This window comes from Pinus tabuliformis, chromosome 3_2 (assembly GCF_031772625.1).
Source record: "Pinus tabuliformis cultivar Carrire ecotype Pingquan chromosome 3_2, CPIR1, whole genome shotgun sequence".
NCBI classification, from domain to species: Eukaryota; Viridiplantae; Streptophyta; class Pinopsida; order Pinales; family Pinaceae; genus Pinus; species Pinus tabuliformis.
This window is the reverse complement of record NC_142302.1, coordinates 412,697,608-412,708,687: the sequence shown is the minus strand read 5'-3', so window position 1 is coordinate 412,708,687 and position 11,080 is coordinate 412,697,608. Positions and strand designations below refer to the sequence as shown.

Here is an 11,080-nt window from a genome sequence, read left to right as displayed (position 1 = left end):
TAGAATCTTATGATCATGGTAGGTAGGCTCATGATGAGACTCCCTATCTTTCAATTAATAACTTTTAATATTTTTGAATTAAACTCTGAAATTTTTTAGCATTTCCTTTTAATAGATGGGAAGACATATCCAATCCTTAAGAGAGGGATGGCATAAGAAGTTTCAAGTAACTCACCTAAAATAAATATAGCCAACGAAATTTGGGACATAAGCTTTCTGGAAAACAAGAGCAAAATTTTTCCTGTAACATATTTCAGCTGCTTTGCCAATTTACATATCTAGAGAAGCAAATTGAAGGAAATATTTCAATCAATTAGCACAAATAAGCATACACTAGCTGAGGGCTTTATAAAATTGTGTTGTAGACTGATTTACCATGGAATGAAACAATGTAAAGTAATCAAAACAGAGCACTCAAAAAGAAATAAGAAAGGAAAAAGAAAATGCAATCAAGAGAAAAATATGTACAAGTGTCCAATAAGATGGACTATGCAAAATAATTTTTCAGAAGAAAACCATTTACAGGAAGTGACTCAGACTGTCCTTCCAAGTTTTGCAGGCGAAATGTGTTGTGACCCAACCTTTTTGTAATAGTGTAGGGTCCAATTCATAGCTTTTGGAACTTAGTGTTCTCTCCTTTGTCTTTATGGGCTTTGTCCCAATTTAACACCAAATCACCAACCTCAAAATCTCTCTTGGAGGAAGATTTATTGTCGAACCAATGTTTTACCAGTTTTTGATGTTGGTCAAATTTAGTCTTAGCTCTAAGTCTCTCTTCTTCCAGCCTTAGTAATTCATTGATCCTATTTTCCATGGCTGATGATTTGAGTTCCTAAACATTTTGGGACAATTGAAGGGATGGAAATAAAATATGAGGTGGCAAGATAACTTCTCTACCATAAACCAAAAAGAAAGGAGAGTTTCCAATGGAAGAATTTGGAGTGACCCAATCAGCCCACAATGCATTAAACAAAGCAACATGCCAATTTTTCTAGTTTTTATATACAATCCTTTTAATAATTTGAAGCATATTTTTATTGGATGACATAGCTAAACCGTTACGTTGAGGATGGTAGTTTTTCGAGTATTTACTTTTTATTCCTTTATTGATTTCATATAAATCTAAATCATGTGATGAAAAATACGACACATTAACAAAGACCAAATATTGAGGAATGCCAAAACATGAAGTGATATGAGTTTCAGAAAAATTTATAACCTGATTTTCTTTCAGTACACGCAGTGGTGCTGCCTCAACCCATCTTGTGAAGTAGTATGTTGTTGTTATAATATACTTGTGTTGTTGAAATGAAGTAGGATTAACAGGGCATGTAATATCTAAGCCCCATTGTTGGAAGGGAGCGTTAATGGAAACATGTTGCAAAGGAAAGGCATGCTTACCGAATCTGCCAACAACCTTTTGGCATATCTAACACTTTCTCAAAAAAGCATGAGAGACCCTAAACAGGGTTGGATAGTAATAGTCCACCCTTAATATTTTGTGAGCAGTAGTCCAACCACTAAAATGGCCTTCAAGAGGACCTGAATGAAGTTCATGAAGAACTTTAGAGGCTTCCTCTTGCTCAAGACAACAGAGCAACACTCCATCATAATTTCTCCTAAAAAGAACATCACCAATAAACTAATATGGGTCAAATTTTAGTCGCAACACCCTTATTTGGGTTGAATTTAAATGTGATGGAGTGGTACCATTTTTTAGATAAAAAATTATATTTTCATACCAAGAATCAAAATGATGATCAACGCACAAAACTCCATTCTGAATAAAACAAATTTTGTTTTCAAGAGGAGATTGATAATGACCAACAAAAGAATTATTTATGGGAGGAATAGATTAAACCACCAACTTGTAAAGACCTTAACTTATAATAATCTGAGCAAGTTTAATTTCAATATCAAACTCTTGCAAGGATGTCATCTAGTGTGCCCTCTTTTCCCCGAGTTCCTTTTGAACAAACAAGTTTCTAATTGTAGGGTATGGTACTATTACTTTTTTCCTTGATTTTAATAAGTAAAAGTGAAAGTGATTGACTGCTTTATAAAATGTGACAACTTGTTTTTCAACCACTACATAATTTAATTATGCTCCTATAAATTAGGAGATAATAAAAGCAACTGAGATTTCTGCATTCTAGTCAACTTTCTGGATATTAAGGACAATAACATAAGTTGAACATAGGCAAAAGTGTATTAAAGTAACTTAGAAAAATATGGGCTTATAATAGCATGCGCTTCTGAAATAGATTGTTTGATAGTGTCAAAATCCTTTTTTTGAGGCTCATCCCACCTAAAAACAATAGTCTTTTCAACCAGTTCCTGAAGGGGTTTAAAAATTTCTGAAAAACTTGGGATAAAGTGTTTTACAAAGTTTATTTTACCCAAAAAGGATTGGACTAATTTCTTAGAATTAGGAGGCAGTAAGAATTTAATTATCTGAATCCTCTTTGGTTCGGTCATAATTCCATCCTTAGACATGATACATCCCAACAATTTACCTTTGGTGATTGCAAAAATTGATATTTTGGGTTTTAGGGAGATTCCTATTTTCCTGCATCTTTCAAATACAACTTTTAAATGTTGGAAGTGGTATTATCTATGTTTTGAAAAAATGGTGAAATCATCAAGGTATATGACAACAAGTTCATTGATAATTCATCTAAAGGCTATGTCCATGGCACACTAGAAAGTCACCCCAACATTTATTAGTCCATAGGGAATCTTCTAGTGTGTGTGAAATTACCCCATGGAATCTTAAAATCGGTTTTCAACTAGTGAGCTATATTTACCATAACCTAATTATGTTCTAAGAAACCATCCAAAAAGGACAACATCTCGAATCCTAAAATGTATTGAAGAACTTGTTCCATGGCTGGGACCTAGTAATGATATTTTTTAGAGACTTGATTTAAATTTTTGAAGTCTACACATAAAGGGATATTACCATTTTTCTTTCTACAGGGGATAAGATTTTCACCCCACTATGTATGTCTCACTAGAAAAAATATCTTGGTTGAGAAGAGCTTATTTAGCTCTTGTTGGACAGTTGACTCCACATTTGGATGGATCTTCCTTTTTTTTTTGAAAAGGTTTACTCTAGGGTTTTATAGGAATGATGTACTACATGATATTTGGGTCAAAAGTCTTAAGATCATCATATGTCCAAGAAAATACATCCTTGCATCACTTGAATAGATGGATAAAGTTACCCCTTTCATGGGGTCAATAGTTGACTCCTAAATTAACATATTGGGAGTGTTCTTGTGCGCCCAAGTTTATGAGCTCAGTTAACATGACATAACTATTACTCTTAAAATTAACCTTTTTGAATCTATCATGTAAATCATAAAGATATTCTATCCTTACAATGGACTTAGGTACTGGTTCTACCATTTTAAGAAGCTCATCAAACAACTGCTCTTTATTTTTCTATGAAAAATACTATAGATTTCACTCATGTGTAACCTCGTTAATGACTGAATCCTTGAAGGTGCCCTCCATATGTAGGAAATAAATGATCTTTCTATCATCATCAAACACTTGGTAGTTAGAAATTGTGTCTGGTACTAATGGTTTAAAAATAAGTTCAACATAAAATGGACCAAGATTAAAATTTTCAACGGGAATTAATTTTGAAGAAACATTTTCCAACAAATCAGCGTCTTGATTAGTTGTTTGAGGTATAGATTGAATATTAAAAACCAAAAATTTTGACGTTAAGTCCCATACCTAGTTTTTATAGGCTTTAATATGAGTTGTGTAACTATTAGCTTGAGGGGGCCTTGACCTAGGTTTAGAGTTAGCTGCGCTAACTAACAAAACCCTACACTATTGGCCCTTCCGGCAACAACCCGCTTAGCATAGGATGCAATCTCACCCGAGGCAATATTAGGGGATGCTAGAACTAGGTTTCTACATCTAGAAGGCTATGTGACATGGAGTTAGGACGTTTCTTCAGTTCAAACATGATCTGACCTTCGCATACCCTTATCCATGAAAGCCCCAAACTTAAAGTGATTTACAGTTAAACAGAGTTATGAACTTCACGTAAATGTCTAATCCTGCATAAAATGATGTACAACAGTAGATATATATTCATGGAGCACTTAAGAAAAAAATAGAGATAAATAATATTCAATTGTGCTTAAATATAGAAAACACACAAGTATATAAATTGGACACATAATTACTTCAAATATTATTTATTACTTCAAATCTTCCATATACAAAATTTTGAGATCATGCAAACGTACTTGTAGGGGCCCATGCACTTAGTTGTGGAATTACCAAGGTCTCTGTGCACTCAGCTGCAGGAGCCTTCCCCTTCACAAAAAATACAGAAAGGCCATACCTTTACAGACTTAAATCATATCAAAATCCAATTCTATTGATTTATTTATTAGACTTGCTAAGACACCCTTTTATATAATTTTTCCCATTACAATACCATGGTACACAAACCATGGGCGAAGTTGAAAACAATACAAAAACTAAGGAGTTTTGACCTTCCTAAAGCCTATTGACTCCTAGTGACCTGCACTACTCGTGCTCTACTCTACAAAATGTGGAGACTTTACAATATCTTATCAAAACTTGACCAGGGGACCCTATCCCAATAGGCCCCGAACACAAAGATGTCACTCATCCTTGAATCACTCTGTTGTATATCCTCGATGCATGCTTTGAGGTCATTCAATTTAGATTTCAAGGCTTGAAGTCTTGTTGTACTCTACACAGCGACCTGTCGAACCTCTTCAACCAATTTTTTTGTAGTTGGCCCTATGACTGCTAAACTCATCGTCCTCTACATCGCTAAAGGGATTTTAATTTTCTATGGAAATTCTACGACAGTTGGATTTCTTCGTTGACCCATGGATACATCCTTGCTGAAATGATAGAGGCCTTCTGACATAGCTCATCAATTTGAGTCTATATGAATTTCCTTTCTTAGAATCTGGTGAACATCCACACAGGTGCTAAGGTCTGAGATGTTGCCCTGATCTCATCAAACTGAAGTTTCTTTTCATAGATGTGAGCTTCAAGTTTCTGCAGATGTGGGTCCTCCTGCATCAAGCCCCGCATTTTCATTGTACTTTCAAAAATTTGGCTACAGTCGTTAACTGCAGTGGCAAGAATTTCCATACCAGCTTTAATAGTAGCCTCATGCCTCTGTCGAAATTCTGGAAGGGTGGTAGGTTACAGCTTCATCTGAAGCTCGGCGATCTACAACGTTAGCTCAAACCACTACTTTCCTACCTTAGCCTTAGATTCTTTTACTATGGTTGCCAGCTTTTGTAATTTCTCACCCAAAGTTGTCTCTATTGGAATCTAGAGCTCTAGAAGATCACTACATACCTGCGTTATTTATGCTTCTAATTATTGACTGCGCGCAACGATCTCTTCACATTCCTTGAGTACCTACACCTTTTTAACGAAAATTTATTGGTTGTTAGTCTTGACTTCACTAATAACCAATAATGCCCACTATTCCTGGACCCTAAGCTCATCCAAGGCCCCTTGATGCAGCTCATGTAATGACTGAATGGGGAGCGCCACAAGGTTAAGGCTCATGTTCTTCATATGTAGTAGGTGTGCCCTATCTTCTAAAGTGTCAACAGGTAATGACCCCTCTAGAAAGTGCAATGTGTGGAGTTCTGTGGTAATTACTTCTCATAAGGTTGCGACACTTGCTTGTTTCAAGCTCGCTTGACCCACACTCGCTTGAACCATGCTTGCCTATCGAACATTGGTATGTACCTGCAATTCCTGAAGGCCTTGTTGGACATTTTTCAAGATGGATTGGTATTTCTCTTCTATGTGCCCCCAGATGTCTTCCATTGTGGATCAGAAAGTATCCTGAATTTCATCAAGATCCCCCTCCATAAGGACCAGTGGCTCTACGCTGGTGGAAATATTTTAGTTTTGTTTCTTCCATTCACTGCTATCACTCTACTTATGTTGCTTCTTGATAATGAATGAAGAATCAAAGTTTTATGTGCCCATAAAAGGGTCTTTGCCACCCTTTTCCTCCTCAACAGTTTCTGTGCCGATTGTGTGCTCTATCTCTAGCATACTTGTTTCCTCCAGGTCAATCATGACCTTCTTGGGATCCTTTTTGCGATCCTTCTTGGGACCCTTATTCTCAGCATGTGTTTTTGCAACGGTCTTGCTTGTACCTGCTACTATCATTGGCTCATCCAAGGTGAGACAATCACTCGACCACTTACTGTTGATAACCAAAACATGTTCTTCTACTACCAGATATGGTACTGCATGCCACTCTTCTGTCAAATTGTTCTTGGCACAGAGATGGACATTGTGGAAGTCAACCTTGAAGTTCACAACATCACGATACTAAGAAAATATGGTAGGTGATAACTGTGACTGTTGATTAATCACTATGCACAGATATGTTTCAAATAGAACCCAGAACATCTTATTCTCCATGGCCCTTGTAGGATCTTTGGATTCCCATAATGAAGCATATAATAAAATTCAAAGATATCTGGGTCCATTGTGGGGAACTATGATTCCTCTAGTGCTCTCCAAGTGATTAATGCAATCAAAAGCAATAGCCATGCATAATGGAATGACTTGCCTTCCTTCTATGCTTCGTGGTAGTCATCCAAGAATTCCTGGCATAGGTACCTTACCCTGTTGAAGTGGACCCCCTCACTATACTATGCAGCGAAGGACACAATAGGTGCCAACACTTCATCTGAGCGACACTTTAGCATAATCTTCCTGGCCAAAATATAGGCGGAAAATTGCAGAACCTCATCGTTGATAGAGCTAACATCGTAGCCCCGAGACTTCTTGATTAATCCAAAGTCACTCTTCATTTGATATGCTAGTTTCTTATTCCATGACTTTTCGATAAAAGTGTCATCCATATTCCCCCCTTGACAGGGCAACGCGGTAATTCGTTTGATCAACATCTCATTAATAGGGATGGGCTTGCCTAGCCATAGGCACCCATCATGGACCAATGCCAACAACTGGCGTACACAAATATTTTTGATGATACTATGCCTGAAATGGGGAACATACAACATGTCCAACAAACCCACATGCTCAATTCCAGCAGTCCACTTCATAGGTTCAACGCATGTGACACCTGCTTCTTCATAATAGATAGATTTGAGGTACTAACTAGGCTCAAACTGGGGATATTTACTATGATAATTTAAATCCAAATATTCCATCTTCGATAATAGTACACTAGAGAACATCCACTTCATTGCAGCTTCCACCTACGACATCTTCAAAAGCATCACGCAAGCATCCTTCTTCGATAAAAAATTTCCTTGATAGAGTAGTTTATAGTCATGCGCTCTCTTGCAACTGCCAGAAGCACTAAGACTTTCCTGCTATCATGTAGTCATTGGGTAGGGGTGGATTCATCCCTATAAACCTTTAGTCTACTCCCATTAAACATGGTAGTGAATACTTCCCCATTCAGCTTCGCGAGTTGAACTGCGCCACCATCTGAAATATACTTAATTACATACGGTCCTAGCCAATGCATCTGAAACTTCCTCAGAAATTTTGTAAAATTTTTGTCACATATCAAGACCAAATCACCATTCTTGAAAGTGTGCTTCTTAATGTGATGATCATGCCATACCTTTTCTCTAGCTTTCTGCACCTGCTGACGAATACCAACCAAAATGCAGTCTTCCTCTAATGCAAGTAGTTGCGCTAGGCATTCCTCCATTACATTTCAATCTATCGTCTTCATTATTTCTAGGATCCTTAGGCTGGGCACTATGTATTCCATCAAAATTACTACTTCTTGTCCATAAACTAGTCAAAAGGGTGTTTTCCTAGTCAATTTATATAAGTTATCCTATATGCCCATAAAACCGCTAATATGCGCACATCAGAATCATTCTTATTAACATTGCAGACCTTTTTGAGGGCATTATCCAAGATCTTATTGAATGCTTCGATAGTGTCATTCACCTAGGGATGATACGGTGTTATCACCGCATAAATCCTTTTAGCAGTTTCGCAGCGCAACATGTTTTAGGTGATTTCGTAGCGCATAATTCATATTGCGCTACGAAATTGGGGATTTGTTTGAATCCATAGCCAATATTTCGCAACCGACAAAGCATCATATCAGAGAGTCCACCTAGTAATTATGTTGGGTTTTTCTTTGGATCAACACCACCAGACAACCATGGGGAAACAATGGCATCCTCAAAGCTTGCATCTTTTCCTCATGGATCATGTCTTGGTAGTGGCAGTTTTGCTGGAAGTAGTTCGCCAGTTGGTTCCATGCCAAAGTCTTTTCCTCCTTTTCAGCATCCAAGTCATGAACTTTAGGAAGATCATGGTTTTAAATAATACATTACTGTCTGTGTCTCAATCTCAAGCAATTTTGGAGTACCATTATCAGCATGTATAGCGAGTTTCTCAGCACCAGAAGAGGTGCATGATTTTTATAAGCACTGCACTGAATGCTAAGACGACAGCAGTTAAAACTGTTGGTCTAGCAACATTTCCTGAATATTTGGTACTACATATGCACAAGTTTGTCATGGAGGCTGGTTGGGTTCCTAAAAAACTTGATGTTTTTATTGATGTTCCTGACACAATAGATATCAGCCATATGCATAGGTAAGGTTTGCAACCAGGAGAGGAGCTACTATCTGAAAATGTTCAGAGTGGGCCTTCAGCCAGTGAACCTATTGTGTCACAGCTTGCAGCCATGGGTTTTCCTCATCTTCATTGTGAAAAAGCTGCAATCAATACCTCAAATACAGGAAATGAGGATGCAATGAGTTGGTTTCTAAGCCACATGGAGGACCCAGATATTGATTCACCTATATCCACTTGAAGGAAAAATAATACAAGCTGATTCCACCCGTTGATGAAGAACTCGTGGATACTCTTGTCGGATTTGGATTTGAAGCAGATGTTGCTCGAAAATCATTAAGAGCCACAAGTGGTGATATTGAGAGAGTAGCTGAGTGGATCTTTTCTCGGCCAGAAGATTCTGTTGGCATGCACTTAGACGTCAATTCTAACAGTGCTCCTAGCACATCTGACCAGGCATTACCAGATGGAGAAGGAAAATACAAGCTTATGGGATTTGTAAGTCACATGGGCACGTCTACTCAGTGTGGACACTACGTAGCACATATATTTAAAGAAGGAAGATGGGTCATTTTCAGTGACTGTAAAGTCGCAGTTTCATCTGAAACCCTAAAGGATATGGGATATCTGTACTTGTTTGAATGTGTTCATGGACATGCTGGAACAGCTTAGGTTGAGAACAACACATTTCGTTTTCTTAGTCAGTGTGCATTTGGAAAGAGTGAGGGTTTCATCGAGGATGCCTTGGCTAATCTAAGCGTAGGGCAAGATTATGATGGAGAACTAGGAAAAGAAGCAAATGAACTAAGCTGGTTGCGACAAGGTGGGAATTAATCTCAATCGCCATTCAAGGATGGACGGGATCGACCTGCATATACACGGACTGGAGAAATATAGGGGATGATTATGCTGGAACCTTTAGCATCACCAGAAATTTAGTTGTTGAATCATTAGTCTTTTATCTGTTGGATGATAATACAGAGGAGGCCTGTCGTCTTCTTCCAGAAATTGTCAGTCCAACTACACATCCGAAAGTGGCACGTGTTTTACTTGAAAGGAAAAATCCAGATGCAACTTTGATGATCTTACGTTGCTCTGGATATGATGACCAGTTTGGAATCACAGATTCAGTCTTCCAGAGGACAGGTGTAGTTGCTCTTCCTGAGGCTGTGACGGCTGTCAGAGTCAGGCTTGAGTGTGGACTTCTAGCTGAGGCTTATCTTTATCAGGAAACACACTATCAACGAGTCAGAGCAGAGCAAACAAAACATCGTCAAATGACAGATGGAGTACGTGGAGTAGAAGATATGATTAGGTGTCGGGATTGGCTTACAGAAATGGAGATTCTAGTGGGTGAGATATGCTGGTTATGTATTAGAAGAAAATTAGTGGATAGGATGATTGAGTTGCCTTGGAACAGCAATGAGGAAAAGTTCTTGTAAAAGTGCCTTTTAGATAGAACTGTTCAAGATCCTTCATCTTCTACTGGAAATCTTCTAGTTGTGTTTTTCATCCAGCGATGTCGCTACCCTGAAGCATATCAGATTCATAAAAGGCTTTACGACTTGGAACAACAATCTATATCCCAAAGTATTGATAAGAAAATGGTCGAGAGAATTGAAGTTGCGTGTGAATGGAGAACGCGGTTGATTGAAAAATGTATTGAGTTGCTACCAGAAATACAGCGTCGAGATCTAAGAAGTGGAAATATTTCTGAATGTCCTGTTTCTCCTTTAACAGGAGAGCAGTACCAACCTTTTGATATGGAAATAGAGCAAACAATATTTTCCGCTGTTTCCAATCCATCTGCTGAGCAAATCTTGTTGATATTTGAGCCATCAGTTGCATATCTTATCATATATCAGGATTTTTGCTGTGTTATTCAGTATTCCAGTCTCATTTTCAAGGGAATCATTTCATAGCTGCCGACCCTGTTTTTGGTTGCAATCAAGAGGGAACTATATTAGCAAAGTTACACAATCTTACTCTTGCATTTTCTGCAGAAAGTTCTGTGCAGGAAGAACTTAAGAGGGAGAGCACTGCTGATGTTGTAACCATATTGATCAGCTACATTGTCATGTTTGCCTACATATCAGTGACACTGGGTGATATTTCACCACACTTTTCACCTCTTTATGTTTCATCGAAGGTGTTACTTGGTTTGTCAGGGGTTCTTGTTGTTGTCCTTTCGGTACTTGGATCTATTGGGATATTCAGTGCACTTGGAGTGAAATCCACTTTAATTATTGTTGAAGCTATTCCATTTCTAGTGCTTGCGGTGTTAGTGGACTTCTTACTGCAAGTGACTGCATTTGTTCCTCTTATGACATTTGATTTGATAAGAACAAAAGGAAACAGAGTTGATTGCTTTCCTTGCATTAGAGTTAGTCCATCAACAACTGAACGTGAACATGATAATTTGGGCAGGAAGCACCAACAACCTGACCTTTTGGTGCAG

General features: G+C 37.9%; 1 pseudogene; it reads left to right on the top strand.

The window, feature by feature from the left end:
- Nucleotides 1-8,436: 8,436 nt before the first annotated feature.
- Nucleotides 8,437-9,347, top strand: LOC149181129 (ubiquitin carboxyl-terminal hydrolase 14 pseudogene; annotated as a pseudogene).
- The last annotated feature ends 1,733 nt before the right edge of the window (nt 9,348-11,080 follow it).